Source organism: Eschrichtius robustus, chromosome 2 (assembly GCF_028021215.1).
Source record: "Eschrichtius robustus isolate mEscRob2 chromosome 2, mEscRob2.pri, whole genome shotgun sequence".
Taxonomy (NCBI): domain Eukaryota; kingdom Metazoa; phylum Chordata; class Mammalia; order Artiodactyla; family Eschrichtiidae; genus Eschrichtius; species Eschrichtius robustus.
In genome coordinates, this window is record NC_090825.1 from 38,913,802 (window position 1) to 38,929,207 (window position 15,406).

The 15,406-nt window shown below is 36.8% G+C and overlaps 1 pseudogene; it reads right to left on the reverse strand.

Moving 5' to 3' along the window:
* The window catches only part of LOC137758826 (heterogeneous nuclear ribonucleoprotein A0-like), a 106,482-nt pseudogene that overhangs the window by 45,057 nt on the left and 46,019 nt on the right, over positions 1-15,406 (reverse strand).

Consider the following 15,406-nt stretch of genomic DNA (forward strand, 5'->3'; position numbering starts at 1 on the left):
GATGTTACTTCTCCCTCTCTGGATCACCATATCAGATCTGATTTCCCAAATGTTCAATCTCAACTCATTGAAGAAGTGGCAGCCATAGTAGAGGCAAGAATCTAAATAAAAAAGCTAGGTGTTCTTCCTCTTGATGGAGGGGGTCCAAATCACCAACATTTAGTTATTTAATAGAAAAGATGCTAGTCATGAAAGAGCAAATGATTTAAATAAATAAGTTTATTTGGACCGCAGAGAGGTTTATAAATCCTTTGTACAATTTGGATTTTATATGGCTTTGCACAATCACTTCTCTTGAAAGTTTGTGTTTGGAACAGCTTATCTGAAGAGCTGAGATTGGATACATAAAAATATTAGTGAGTCACAGTAGGAAAAGGTCCAAGGAAAAAGATAACCAATTTTTAGGTGCAATAGTTTGGTGCTAAAATGATGCTTTCTGTTGCTTCATCTTTGTACTATTTCTTGGTTTCCCCCATGAAAAGCTTGCTAGTGGATGAAATAGCAGATCATCAAATGCTCAGTATTTAACATGGTTTTGAAAGGACCTAAAGGAATGGCTGAAAGTGAGGTGGAAGACTTGAAGATCATAGCAAATGAGGCTTTAGGGTTTAGCTTCAATGCAGGCATATCTTTGGCAGTGATAATGCTGCCTCACTTGAAGGTTCCCCAAATTATGCCTATCAATGGGGATTTGTATCTTGTACTGTGGAATAAACCCAGAAGCATGACTCCCGAGGTTATCTAATAATTGACACCTGTTCTAATTCTGCAGGCGGTGTCACATTGTTCTTGGAAAACTGAAGTTGATGCGGTGAACTTGGCCCAGGTGAGAATGTCTGCAGTATTTGTCCCAGCAAGGATGTATACTGGACTTCTCCAGCTTTATGTGTATAATGGTCAGTCTGGAAGTAAAAGGTTATGTTTATAGGAGACCTCACTTAGAAGTCATTCCAGTTATTTATGGCTAAATAACAAACCATTCCAAAATGTTGTGGCTTAAAGCACCAGCAAGGACTTATTTTGCTCATGAATTTACAAGTAGGCAGGAGTTGGCAGGGTGGCTTATCTTTTCTCTGTGAGTATCAGAAGAAGTGGCTTGACTAGGACTGGAGGATCCATTTCTCATATGGCTGGAAAGTTACAGTTGGCTGGCAGCTGGGAACTTAAGAGCTGTAGGCTGGGAATTTTCTTCATATAGTACTACTGGAAGCTGAGCTCTAAGAATGAGTGTTTCAAGATGCCTGGTCAGAAGGTGCAAGGCTTCTTATGATCTTGACTTGGAAGACCCTATCATATTATATTAGTAATTAAGAAAGTCATTAAGACAAGTCCACATTCAAAGGGAGGGGAATTAGACTCTACTTTTAATCTACTGACGAAGTTATCATTCTCAAATTTCTACTTATCAGTGAGGCTATTGATGATCTCTCTACTATATATACTCATGGTGTTGACTTCTTTCTGTTTGTTTTAGACAAGAAAATCTTGTTTGATATCCCAAGAAGTCTTTCTGGTCTTTTTGTCTGTCTTCCTCCCATGGACATTTGACAATAACACCATCTGCATGTTTCCACATATATCTCTATCTTTTAATTGGTGTATTGAGACCACTGACATTTAAAGTGATTATTGATATAATTGAATGAATACCTACCATATTTATCAGTGTTTTTTACTTGCCCTTGTTCCTTGTTTTCATTTTTGTTTTCCGCACCTTTTCTGCCTTTTGTGGTTTTAATTGAGCATTTTATAATTCATTTTCTCTCTTTTCTTGGCATATCAATTATGTTTCTTTTAAAATATTTTTCAGTGGTTGCCCTAGAGGTTGCCATATGCATTTACCATTAATCCAAGTCTACTTTCAAACATTACACCACTTCATGGGTAGTGCAAGTGCCTTAAAATAACAAAATATTTCTAAGTCTTCACTTCATTGCTGTTATTCATTTTACTTATGCATAAGCATACAAAAGCATATATACATGCTTATATATCCTATGTTCTGTGACATCAATCAAGAATAAGGAAAATAAAAGATTTTTGTTTTGCCTTCACTCATGCCTTCTTTGATGCCCTTCCCTTCTTTTTGTATATCTGAGTTCCTGACATAATTTTCTTTCTCTTCTGAAGAACTTCTTTTTAACATTTCTTGCAAGGCAGATCTACTGGCAACAAATTCCCTCAATTTTTGATTGTTTGAGAAAGTTCTTATTTCTCCTTCACTTTTGAAGGATAATTTCACGAGGTACAAAATTCTATGTAGGTGTTCTTTTTCTCCCAACACTTTAAACATTTCACTCTATTCTTTTTTTGCTTGTATTGTTTCTTCAGATGTAATTCTTATCTTTGCTCCTCTGTAGATATTTTTCCCCTCTGGCTTCTTTCAAGATTTTTTCATCTTTGATTTTCTGAAATCTGAAGGTGACATGCCTTGGGGTGTATTTTTTTTTTTAGCCCTTATTCTGCTTGGTATTCTCTGAGCTTCCTGGGTCTATGGTTTGGTGTCTGGCATTAATTTGAGGAAATTCTCAGTTATTATGCCTTCAAATATTACTTCTGTTCCTTTCTCTCTTTCTTTTCCTGATACTCCATTACACATATATTATGCCTTTTGCAGTAGTCTCACAGTTCTTGGATATTCTGTTATTTTTTTCAGTCTTTTTTCTCTTTGATTTTCAGTTTGGGGAGTTTCTACTGTCATATCCCCAAACTCAGAGATTCTTTTGTCAGCCTTGTCCAATCTGCTAAGGAGTTCATCAAAGGTATTCTTCATTTCTGTTACAGTATTTATGATTTTTAGCACTTCTTTTTGATTCTTTCTTAGAATGTCTACCTCTTCACTTACATTATCCATCTATTCTTGCATGTTGTCTACTTTTTCCATTAATAAGCTAAAGCCCTTAGCTTATTCACCATAGTTTAAAAACATTTTAGTATGATAATTCCAACATTCCTGTCATACCTGACTCTGATTCTGATGCTTGTTTAGTCTCTTCAAACTGTGTTATTGCTTTTTATTGTGCCTTATAATTTTTTGTTGAAAGATGGACACAATACACTGGATAAAAGAAACAATGGTAAATAGGTCCTTACTAACGTGTTGGTAAGGTGCAGGGGGAGGAGAAGTATTCTCTGGTACTATGATAGGTCTCAGTGTTTTGGTGAGCCTGGACCCTGGACTGTGAACTTTGCCAGAGATTCTCAGGTTTTCCCTTCTTTAGTTGGGACAGTATAGCTAGAGGGGACTGCAGTTGGTTATTTTCCTTCCCCAATTTAACTTAGGCTCTGATAAAACCTCATCAGGTTAGACTTTGGTAAAATACTTTCTCCTGAGGGCAGCCATTATTAAGAACAAAATCCTCTGGTGTACGGTAGTTCTATTTTTAGTTTTTTAAGGAACATCCATACTGTTCTCCACAGTGGCTATATCAATTTACATTCCCATACGTGGAATCTAGAAAAATAGTACAGATGAACCTATTTTCAGGGCAGGAATAGAGACGCAGATGTAGAGAATGGATGTGTGGACACAGGGGGGAAGGGGAGGATGGGATGAATTGGGAGATTAGGTTTGACATAAATACACTACCATGTGTAAAATAGATAGCTAGTGGGAACCTGCTGTATAGCACAGGGAGCTCAGCTCGGTGCTCTGTGATGACTAGATGGGTGGAATGGGAGGGGAGGGCCACGAGGGAGGGGATATCCATATACATATAGCTGATTCACTTCATTGTACAGCAGAAACTAACACAACGTTGTAAAGCAATTATACTTCAATTAAAAAAATTTTTTAAAAAGAACAAAATGCTCTGGTGTATTTCAAAGTGGCTCTCTTTCCCCTCCTTCTGCCGGAACATGAGAGGAGTTTTCTCCGTTATTCAATGTGAGTACGTGGTAGAACCCTGGAGATAAAACTCACTGAAGCGCTGGGCCTCCTATGACTGGGTCCCACTGGAGTTCTTAACCCTCAGACTTGTCCACCCTAAGTCTCCAGTCCAATGGAGGTTTCTGCTCAGGGATTTCTGCTCAGGTAAGTTGTGATTCCCTGTGTTCACCTGTTGACCTCTCTCCAATTTGGGGGGCAGTAGTTTGCTCTGTGACCTCCTTCTCTGATGGATCTAAAAAGAACTGTTGATTTTTCAGTTTGTTTAGCTATTTGCTTGTTGTTAGGATGGAGTGTCCACTTCCAAACTCCTTACATGCTGATGGGAAACCACAAGTCCCAATTCATTACGTCTTTAATGGTTAATATCTGAATTTCAAGAAAAGAATTAGACACTTAGATATTTTGCTGGCAATAGCTATCAAAATAGAAATTTTAAGTAAATTATGATTTTGAACTATATTAGTTTAATAAATGTTTGAAGAACATATTGAGGGGAGTTTAGAAAATATTTCCGCTCTGTGCTGTCTACTCCATACCAGCATGTACCGTTTGAACGTGAGGTAAGATATGGGGAAAGAAGGAAAGAAGAAGCAACAACAAAAACAACGAACAGAGGGGTGAGATATCCACCAGACACTTGCTGCTGGGGGGAAATTCATATTCTCTTATTCTTATGACTGAATATATGAGTATATCATAAAAGTAGACATTCAATTAGAAGAGAAATAAAATAAAGCAAATTGTGACTTCTGTACTGACTAATGCTGGCTAATGACTAATGACTAACCCTCATTTCTTTTATTTCATAAAACTAATGTCTGAGTCTTTTCTCATGATTTTCATGTATATGAAAAAAGTACTATTGATGCCTTAATGCTAACGTAGAGAATAGTCACATGGGTGCTTGTACTTCTAACCACTGGGAAAGGAGTGTGTTATCTTCCAGGGCAAAACTGTCTTATTGTTGCAGTCATTGTGGCTGGTATTGAATCCTTGGGAGCAGGCAGCATGTGGCACAGCTTGACCTTTCAGATCAGGCAGATTAAGAACATTCTATTTTCCACCCAGTCAATGCAAGGCCCATGGTTAATGATTACTTAGAGCATAAATCCCACAGCTGATTTGCTGTCATTTGGAAATGATCAGAGCCCATGTCCAGCAAAATCTGGCAGTGACATTTTTGGCAAGCTCTTTCAATAACAGATGCTTTCAGAAACGAGAGAGAGCAAGCCAGGATTGGGGGTGGGGGCTTGGGTGGGGTCTGAGGGGGTGAAAGGAAGCAGCATATATTTTACGTAAAATTTACTTTGCTTATAGTTCGACCATGTACCCTCATTCTTTCAAAATGATGGGTTGATAGTGGAGACTTGGAGTGTAGTCATACGTTACATGTCACTACTAGGATGGAAGAGCATTGTCTGCTTTCTTACACCGAAATAATTTCAACCACCTCAGGCAATAACTTTTTCTTAATATTCATCAGGATACTTTTTTAGGTCACTAAAAGGGGAAATCTGCAATGCTCACCTTTATTAAAATAGAGAAGAGGATATAGAGGAGTAGAATTAAGGTGAAGAGTCATAAGAATAAGAGAATATGAATTTCCCCCCAGTAGCAAGTGTCTAGTGGATATCTCATCCCTCTGTTCACTGCTTTTGTTGTTGCTTCTTCTTTCTTTCCCCTTGTCTCACCTCACATTCAAACTGTACATGCTGGTATGCAGTAGACAGCACTGTGTGTCTACTGGATAAAGGGCCTAGGCTGAGCTGGGGTAGACTAAGGTTTCTAGCCTGTGAGGTTTTCTTGATGGCTGTCAGCAAAGCCTGGCAACCTATGCCACCCTACATTTGAGATGTGTCCCAAAAACACAATGCATACAACTAGATAGCTGATCAAAATTGTAAGGGAGCCGGAGTTAGCTTTTGATCCTGCTCATATTTCTTTTTTTGAACTCTTGCTTTTCTGACTTTCAGTCACACAGATCCCAAGAGTGGCCAATCTATGGCTGTCCAGATCCACTAACACCACCTAAGGCTACTCTTAACCAAGTGCTTCATACTCGAAAACTAAATCTCTGGTGTTCATCCAACTCACTTTCGATCTATATTCTTATTATTCTCTGAGCTCTGCTAATATCAAGACTGTATTTATTTGGATCTATGATTATATTCATAGACATCAAGTTATGAATGACTGACAGGCAACTCTTTCTGAAGTATCCACATGTAAAACAAGTGCTTATTAGAATAAATTATTCTTGAATAATAAGATGACTAGATTGGAAGATGAAGAAAGAGTACACCTATAAGACATTTGATAATTTTTCTCCCTCTCTTGTTATATGTACAAGTTAAACAGCTGTATTAAAATGACCTTAAAATATAAAGATAGATAATGTAAGACTGATATAGAAATACTGCCTTCATTGACATGTAGCTCCCATCAGATCCAAGTCAGCTGCTCAATTTGTTGCTATCTCCCAGTAAGTGGGAAGAGAAGGGAAAATACATATTGTTTCTACTCCCATTCCATTGATCAGCACATAGTCACAGGACCTCACAAAATTTCAAAGAAGCCTGGGAAACATACTCTCTTGCTAAGAAAAGATATTCTTAGACAAAACTACCATGCTTTAAAGAATGTGACCATTACATTATCAAAGAAAAGGAGAGTGGTCAGTGTTAGATAAATACAAGCACTACAGCATTTGGTCCAGAAGACAGGGCCATTAGGTAGATTTGATGTTGGTTAAACTATATTACCCAGAGAGTTTTGAGTCCTATATTGATTGCAATCTGACATGGTTATTTCTTGAGGTAAGCCAAGAAAAGCTTCACTTGAGCGTTACCCCATGTACCACAAAAACAAAGATAGAGAATGTGTTCTCATCAACTTTGAAGATGACGTAAATGTGAGTAGGGAAACTAGTTCACAAGAGGACAGAATCCAAATTCCATAAAATCTGGGCAGATTGAAATAATGAGCTAAAATTTAAAAGATGGGAATTAATAAATATTAAATGGAAAGTGGCTTTAAGCTCAAAACAACTATACAAATATGGAATGACTTGGCAGTTCATGTACTAAGGATATGAGTTTCCTTAAGCATAATCCAATAAACATTAGTACTGAGGCATAGATGCCCAAGAAGTAAATACATCTTTTAAAAGGCAAGTAATGATTCTACTGAAGTCTGCATCAAATTGAACACATCTTTATCATTGTCATTAAGATAAATGCCACATTTGAAGGGGGCTTCAACAACATAGAGCACACATATAAAAGGACAATTATTTCATATCTCGAATGATTGAAAGAACTACGAATATTTTGGAGAAGACAAGGTTTATGAGAGACAATGAATGATGACAATCTTCAAGTATTTGAAGAACAAAATATGTAATCCTTTAGCACCAAACTGGAACATTTGGGTTATACAAAGACAGATTTTCAATTCAGTATAGGAAAGTTATTTCCAAGAGTAAAACTTTAAAAAATGGAATATCTTTGAGGTGAGCAATGTTTCTAATCTGTATTCTTTCATAACTTCCAAAGTTTCTTCCAACTCAGAGATTCTATAATACCATTATGTATTTTTGAGCAAAGTGATTCCTTCAATTCTGCATATGCATGGATATACAGGCATATATACAAACATGCACACAAACAGTCCATTAGACATAGGATAAATGGCACTCATATTGGTTCCCTGCTAGGGTGCACTACATAACTACTACCTCCACCAATCTTTTACCTTTGCCGTGACTTTCCCTTCTATAAGGGGTTAATTAAAACATAACCATGGTTGCTGGTGTAGTATCAAGGAGTAGACAGTATGCAGCTTTGAAAACTAAAGAAACTACTGCAAGTAATTAGAAAGCCAGAATGCATTCTTCCACTCCAGTTTCAAGATTGTAGATGTGATCACATGGTTCTTACTTTATCATTGGGGTGTAGTGGTATAAGCACTCTAAACTTAACATCACATGACTTGAGTTTGAGTCATTGACCTTGGATATCTTTAGTCCCATGAATTTTGTCAAATCACTTAGTCTCTCTTCTCCTTGATTTCTTCATGTTTAAATGAGAATAATGACTGTCTTACAGTATTATCCTAAATGTCAAATGAAATAACCATGAAAAAACTTCTGTAAATTCTATACCAGTAACATATTATTAATACTCTTCCTGGACCACTGAAATGTTTTCAAAGACTAAATTTTTTCTTATTCTGAATTTCTTATTTATCCTGTGGATTATCTGTATCCTCTTTTCAATTTCAGTCTGGCTTTTCCCTGCCACCTGTCACACATCTGGACCATTTTTTTCCATTCCCATGTTTGTTCCCTCATCCACTCCCATCAATTACTGATTTCTCAAATTAAAATTCATTTTTAACATTAGATGAAGAAAAAGAACACGGGGGGAAAAAGTGGCTGTAAAATAGCATATAAGCAGCAAGCCAGATATAACTGCTCTTTAAGTTAATGGAAGCATTGAACAAACTCAAAGAGCAGCAAGTTAGCTAGAGCTCAAAACCTAGAAGGGTTTGGAGGATTCCAAAGATCATAAACTACTTAGTATCTAGAAAAACCAACAATTTGCCAGTAAGGAAGCCATCGGTCACTACAATGCCCCACACACCCTTCCTCATATTTTGTTGCCTCTTCGCCTACCCTGGCTCCAGTAGCTTTTGTGCCTGACATCAGATAATCACTTTCATCTTCTGGGGCATGTCTGTGAGTGTGTGTCTTCTCCCAGGGACAGAAGCAGATGGAAAGGTGGAAATCTGAAGTGAAAAGGGCTGGATATTCATTTCTCACAAGTGGCAGCAGGGGCCATTGTAGCGACTAGGGTGCCCATGCCAAGAGGCAGTAAGAGTCCATCAAAAAGACATGAACGAAGGTGTAAGTGTTACCTCTGTAGGAAGTGGAAACTGTTCCTGGCAGATGCAGAAGGAAAATCAAGGAGAAAGATGTTCATCCTATCCTACCTGAGGTACAAGCTTAGCCAGCTAGAATCAAACGTCTAAAGTGCATTAATGGTGGCTATCAATGACCTTGCTAGGCTGCTATGGAGAACACGAGTTCACTGGAAGAACTAATGAGCATCCTAGGTATCTTCTTTTTCAAATGAGAATTAGGGTAGTACAATTTACAATTTAAATTACTGGCCTAGCAGAACAGCACTTTAAAAAGGGACTCTTCTTACATACAGATGGCCAGTAGGCACGTGAAAAGATGCTCAACATCGCTAATTATTAGAGAAATGCAAATCAAAACTACAATGAGGTATCACCTCACACCAGTGAGAATGACCATCATCAAAATTCTACAAATAATACATGCTGGAGAGGGTGTGGAGAAAAGGGAACACTCCTACACTGTTGGTGGGAATGTAAATTGATACAGCCACCGTGGAGAACAGTAAGGAGGTTCCTTAAAAAACTAAAAATAGAACTACCATATGATCCAGCAATTCTATGCCTGGGCATATATTCGGAAAAGACAAAAACTAATTTGAAAAGATACATGCACCCCAATGTTTACAGCAGCACTGTTTACAATAGCCAAGATATGGAAGCAACCTAAGTATCCATCAACAGATAAATGGATAAAGAAGACGTGGTTCACATATACAATAGAATATTACTCAGCCATAAAAAAAAATGAAATAATGCCATTTGCAGCAACATGGATAGACTTAGAGATTACCATATTAAGTGAAGTTAAGTCAGACAGAGAAAGACAAGTATCATATGATATCACTTATATGTGGAATCTAAAAAAATAATACAAGTGACCTTATTTACAAAACAGAAACATACTCACAGACATAGAAAACAAATTAATTTCCAAAGCGGAAAGGGGAGGAGGGATAAATTAGGAGTATGGGATTAACAGATACATACCACTATATAAAGTAGATAAACAACAAGGATTTACTGTATAGCACAGGGAACTATATTCAATATCTTGTAATAACTCATAATGGAAAAAAATTTGGAAAAGAATATATATATATATGTAACTAAATCACTTTGCTGTACCCCTGAAACTAACACAATATTGTAAATCAACTATACTTCAATAAAATAAATAAGTAAATATAAAACAGACTCTTCTTCCATAAGTAATCTAAAAATTTCTCTATGATTTAGAAAGGACAATTGAAAACTGATGTCCAAAGCTGTTTACATGAAAGCACTGTCTCAGTCTTCTTTAGGTCAGGTGAAGCTTTGGGGCTTAGAGCTCATTATGAATGTAAAATTTTGTATGAAAGTGACCAACCCTATATATCAGCATATTCTTCATCTAGGGTACAAGGAGGGTCACAGTCCTCCAATTGCAAATGACAATTTTCAGAATGTGAATGCGTAAATGGAGATTGGCAAAGAAAAGTGATAGTTGAAGTATTCTTTAAGCTTCAGGTTTTTGTTATTAATCCCAAAAGTCATAGTTGAAACATTAATAAAATTTATATTCATTGAACCAGAAAGGAAATTCTGGGGTTATACTACACATTTCAGCTAATATGTGCAACATTTTATAATACTTCTCAAAACTTCAGAAATATCTTAAGCCTCCCCCCACCGACTCCTCTAGTCAAAGTTAATTATTCATACCTCTGTGTTCCTATGATGTCTTGTACATATGTTAATTATAGCACTAACCACATTGAACTTAACCACATAAAATTTAAGCATGTTGTTTTTCCATGTTAAGTAGTGCTACAGACTGCATATAAGGGAATTCCATTTCTTGAATGTGATCCACAGTCTCATATCACTTTCATCATTTATTCATTGCTCAGTGAATTGTGCCAAACATTATTCCGGGCACTAGGTATGGCTCATGGGAGGTATTTGAGGAGTAAACATAAAAACATATCTTTAGAATTCAAAAAGATACATACTATTTTAAGAAAGCAATCTTTATTTTCTGAAAATCAGAAAGACCTCACAGAGAAAGTAGCATCTGAGATGAGTTGGGAGGAAAGATAAGATTTTGCAGGTAGAGGTTTCAAGGAGAGTGTGGAAGCATCACAGGCACATGGCAATGCAATTATACCATCTCATTTTACCCATTAGCCTTTGAGTTTCTCAGAGCCAGAGACAGTGTTTTACTCATTGTGTTAGCTTGCTAGGGCTACCATAACAAGGTACTACAAACTGGGTGCTTAAAAACCAAAGAAATTTATTGTCTCACAGTTATGGAGACTAGGAGTGCAAAACTGAGGTTTTGTCCAGGGCATGTTCTCTGTGGAGTGTCTGGAGGAGGATCCTTTCTTGCTTCTTCCAGCTTCTGGTACCACATGCATTCCTTGGCCTGTGGCAACATAACTCCAATCTCTGCACATGACCATTCTCTCCCTGTAGACAACGTGATGTCTCTACACTATCTTCCTTCTCTGTATGACTTTGTGTCTTCACGTGGCATTCTACTCTTTCTGTGTCTGTGCCAAGATTCCCCTATTCTTCTAAGGCCATCATTTATATTGGATTAGGGCCCACCCTAATGACATCATCTTAACTTGATGACAGTTGCAAAGACCCTATTTCCAAATAAATTCACATTCACAGGTACCCAAGATTAAGACTTCAACGTATCTTTTTTGGGGACACAGTTCAACCCTTAACACTCAAATTTACAACCCAAATATCTATCAATGAAATCTACCAAATTCTAGGCACCTGGTACATGCTGGCTAAATAAAATGTTCTTACATCCTACTGAAATCCTTACACTGTCATTTAAAATTATATAGTTTACTATTGATTCAGGAAAACTGAGAAATTAATGATTACTATTATATGAAAATATTCAACCTACTTAAAAGTTGTATTGTCACTCTTAGCCATGTCTTTCTCTAGTTAAACTATTCAAACACTTTTCCATATAAATCCTATTTTCTAGCTCTTCAATCATCTTTGTTACCCCTCTGTATCCTAAAATTGAACTTTTAGTTTATCCTTTCAGAAATATATTTTGGAAACAAATACAGTATGCTAACACATATATACGGAATCTAAGGAAAAAAAAAAAAAAAAAAAAAAGGCCATGAAGAACCTAGTGGCAAGACGGGAATAAAGACACAGACCTACTAGAGAATGGACTTGAGGATATGGGGAGGGGGTGGGGTGAGATGTGACAGGGTAAGAGAGTGTCATGGACATATATACACTACCAAATGTAAAATAGATAACTAGTGGGAAGCAGCCGCATAGCACAGGGAGATCAGCTCGGTGCTTTGTGACCACCTAGAGGGGTGGGATGGGGAGGGTGGGAGGGAGGGAGATGCAAGAGGGAAGAGAAATGGGAACATATTGTATATGTATAACTGATTCACTTTGTTATAAAGCAGAAGCTAACACACCATTGTAAGGCAATTATACTTCAATAAAGATGTTAAAAAAAAAAAAAAAAGAAATATATTTTGGGCTACTTCAGACCCTCAAAAGATTTAATATGCAATATCATTTTTCCTAAACCCTTGTTCCCTTTCCTTTGAAACATATTTTTCCATGTAGTTAACATGAAGACATCGAACGCTTTATAATAACTTCGGGGTTTGAATTTAATAATTTTTCATGAGGAATGATCAAAAATATGGCCAGAGAATTCATCTATGAACTTGATGACTTTTTTATACTTTAAAATGAGAAGAAGTCACATTGAAGACGATTGAAGTTGAATTGGCGTGTTTCCCCTAACCTCCCAAGATAACTTTTCAGTTGTGTTTGATTAAACTCTGTGAGTCACAGTGCTGTCTCTCAGTTCAGGGCTCTTTGCTACCTATGGGCCTTATTTTACATCAGGAGCAGCTGAATTTCACACCTATATTTGCCACCCTTCTGGATCCTTCCTCCTGAGCTTATTAACACCATCCAGCAGCTACCTTGAAGATATACTGCCAGGAAAAATAAATGTTTTCTGCAAGGAGCAAAAAAGTTTCCTACTCGCATATGTCAGCACTTCAGATCAGGCCTATTGCCGAAAACTAATAGCATTTAAACAATAGTTTATTCAGGTGAGAGTTACGAAAATGCTCCTCTTCTGAGATGATTCACCAGATCTTATTATTCAAGAAAATTGGTTGATTTTGCATCAAAAAACTGAACACATTGAAAATGAAGCTAGAGATCTGATTCCTAGTCCAAGTTTCACACATAATTTGCTCCTTAACAACGAATTTTCACGTGACCTTTCAGCATCTCCATTTTCTCATGTGTAAAATTAAGAGAATACCATCCTTTTACCTACTGATTATGAGGATAAAGAGAAATCACATGCAGAGTCAATCTAAAATTATAAGGCACTGAGCATATTTCAGATATTAATATTCCAACTTAGAATTATAAAAACGCTAAAATCTATAAATCAAGAAAAGTGACAAAAGAGCATCATTGCTGATTAATGGTTATTCACCATTCTGTGTCTGAATTTTGGGAAATTATCTATTTATGTTTTCTTTGTGTGTGGACTTTCAACCCAGAATATAATATGAAAATTTCATGTTATTATTGCCTTACATTTTTTTCTGACATAGCTTACAATACTTTGGAGGAGAAAACTATATAGTATATAGTATATACACCATATACTATATACTTTGGAGGAGAAAACTATATACTCAACTTTAAGTTGAGAAAACTCAACTTTTGGTGAGTTGAGTTCAATGTCATAGAAAGTCACATATCCAAGATCCTGGGCTGAGGGGTAATAAACTTATTACCGCACTCACTCCTGGCTTGAGACAGTTGCCATCTAGAAATAAAAGTGTAATCTTGCATATAGAATTCAAACAAGTGGAACCAGCCATGATTGTAATAAGGAAAAGTAAAAATGGCTGTAACACTGAATCCTGTTTTAGTACCAAATTATCAATAAAGCTGATGAAGGTCACCTGATTTGAATAAATATTCTGACACAGTTTTGACAGACAAGCGTAGATCAAATATAAGACTCAACAAAAGTATGAACAGTGAGACTGTGCATAATTTTTATTTTATTGATATTTCCTAAATATTATCCATATTTCCTAATATTCCTTCTCCATATTTCCTAATTTTGTTATGATGTACAATATTTACCTGTGAAATTTAAATAAATAAGTTAATTAATTGATTAATCACCACCCAATCTTTAAGGCCAAACATTAACATCATCTCCTTCACGAAGCCTTTAGCAACTCCTTAATCAACAATAATAGCATTCTTGTTTGAATTATAGCTATTTGATAATATTTTATTTTTCTTACAAACTCAAAAAATTGCTTCCACAAATTCAGTTCAATGAATGTCCAGGGTCTGTATTCGGTTTATATTTGTATGCCCCTGTGTGCCTAGCACAGTGCCTTGTAATAAATATTTATTGAATTTGTTGAATTGAGATGGTCATGATGACAAAATATGATAAATCATTGGCATCAACTACAACCATTTGATTACAGAATGAGAAAACTAACATATAAAGTGTGAGAGGTTTTTAAAAAGCATTTGAAAATACACTTTGAAAGAGGTATTAAAATGAATGAACAGCCAGTAGGAGCTTTTGGGTAGAGGAATGATGTGCTCTATGCATGAATTCAGCTCCAGATAAATATACTTAACTGTCTGACAGAAAATGTCACCATAAGATATTAGAACTCAGAGAGAAGACAGAGATTCAAACTATCGAGAAATCAATGTGATGAGTATTCTTGAAAAGGTTACGACTTTCAAAAAGCTATTTGAAATTGTTATTAGCAATAGTATTCTGGAGGGAGAAATGTGATTGTGTGATATTCTGAGGTGATAAGTTGTCTTACCTGGGACCCGTGAGGCCAAAGGAAGAGTTAGTAGGAAAAATGCACCTGATATACGTCCTTAAACTTTGTGCGGTTTGCTCTGGCGTTTGAATACACATTAAAATATATGTCTATGAACAGAAGGTCTTTGTTATCCAGTGATAACCTTGCTGTTTCCTCAACTAGCCCATGAGATATAAAGAGGGTTATTTTCTGGAATAAAGGTCACTCTTCTGTTCATGCTTCATCACACAGATTACTGACGATTAGTGTTCTCCATTCTCTGGCATGGGACACAGATCCCCCCCTTTCGACATTGTAAAGTAATTCTGGCCATAGAAGACACAAAACACTTAGGTCATGTTGTTTAGCTCAATATGCTGCCTTTGGTTTGTAAGCGATGCACAAGGCGACACCCTGCTCAGATCCTCCTTCAATAAAGAACTTGTAGTCTGAGCTACTTAGAGGGCTGTCAGCAAATAGCCTTCCCCTATCCACCCCTTTATGCATTGCTTCAGCTGCAGAAAGCCACCTTGGCCAAGTTCACACCCTTCAGAGCGGGGGCCATATTATCTGATAGATTGAAGCAAGACTATAAAGGCCAGCCTATTTCAGCCTAACTCAGGGCAACTGTGATGAGTCATTTTAGCTCCAGAGCTCTCAGTGGGGTCAGCTGAAGTTGTTGTTGGGCCTGCTTTGCACTTCAACTTCTCCCTTGGCCCAATCTTCT